The following is a 1,692-nucleotide window of genomic DNA, read 5'->3' as shown; positions in this document are numbered from 1 at the left end:
TAATTTATTTTAGCACAAAATTTAGTAGGTGAAAGAAAATAATAAATGCATAAAAATAAAAATTGACCTGTAGAGGATTTCTGATTATTTGACCTGTAGAGGATGACCTGTAGAGGATTTCTGATTATGAAACTGGGCAGCTTTGGTATACTGCAGCTACTAACTTTAAAAACATACAAACAAACTTTAAAGCTTTAAATGAGAAACAATATATTCTAAAGAATTTGCTCAGAATTGAAAACAAAAATACAAAAATTGGAAATACTAAAAATGCATGAAATGTAAAAATCTACTGTTACTATTACAATTTCAATCCACAACACAGCATAAAACACTTTACTTCAACAGTCCCCAAATAAAAGTACATCACAATATAATCACAAATAACAAACAAACAACAAAACAAACTAAATTAGACTCATAAGAGTATCACTCTTCATCACCTTCCTAATTATCACCTTCTTCTTCTTCTTCTTCCTCAACTTCATCATTAATAGGAGCAGAAGGAGTGAAACTAGGGCAAGGAGGAAATTCCAAATTGGGCTCATCCCTAAGATGTCTTACCATAGCATTCTCAAACTCTATATCATGCTGAACTCTCCTCTGCCGATATTCATCATTATAAGCATTTCTTGCTCCAATCTCTCCAATCTAACTTTACATATTAATTATGTCCATTTGCTGAATCATAACTTGCTCCATTACATTTTCAAGTAAAGAAGAAGGAGAAGTAGATGCTCCTACAGCTGATGTAGAGAGTCTATCCCTTATAACACCTCTAGATTCAACAAATGATTCCATTATCCAAATCATATGCTTCCCAATAGGATTTTGTGGTTGTAATCTTTCTTCATTTCTATGGGACTTTATTCCTGATTAGTGAAAATCAAGGCAGGATATCCTAAACCACTAGCTGTAGAACTATTAGCTATAATTCAAGCATGATGAACTATGAGTGCACCAACATTTTTTGCTTTCATATTCTGAATACAATAGTTCAACAATGCTCTATCTTTTGCCACATCAACAAGATTATTTGTTGGTAATAACAGCAGAAAAAAGTGATGTCATACCTTTGACTGACTCGTCAAAAGGGAAGCAAAAAAGTTAACTATTTTGTTATTCTTAATATTCCATTCTCCTTTTCTATCAGTCAGAAAGGCAATCACTTCATCAAGTGATGAAGCAGTCATCATGAATGCAGCGTACTCATCATGATATACATTCCTTAGCCCATAAAAAGCATTGATCCGATCAGTAGTAAACTCTATTTGCTTACCTCTAACCAAGATGTGATCACCCTCAATGAATCTCAAGCTAGCATAGAACTCCTAAATCATGGGGTCAACTGCTACTGCAATGAAGTAGCATAATCTTTCCCAGTTTTTGGCGAGGATCAAACTTTCGTCTCGCCACCCAGGTTTGTAAACGCCCTTTCTTGGATCAATCTTCTGGTTTTCATTTGAGTATTATAACTATGTTAGGACTTGAAGTTAACAAATCTTCGTGAATCGAAGTCCTTGGATGACCTTCTGCCCTTCAGTCGGGGAGCCATTAGAAAATCTATGAAAATCCAAATAAATTCCAAATAAATAGCTAAATCAAAAATCTAACTCCTCAAGCAAGATTGTTTGGTAAGAAACTTTTCACCATGAGTTTTCTTCAAGCTTTTTTCATCAAAATCACCAAATT

Source organism: Phalaenopsis equestris, unplaced genomic scaffold (assembly GCF_001263595.1).
Source record: "Phalaenopsis equestris unplaced genomic scaffold, ASM126359v1 Scaffold001197, whole genome shotgun sequence".
Taxonomy (NCBI): domain Eukaryota; kingdom Viridiplantae; phylum Streptophyta; class Magnoliopsida; order Asparagales; family Orchidaceae; genus Phalaenopsis; species Phalaenopsis equestris.
This window is presented reverse-complemented; position numbering follows the sequence as displayed.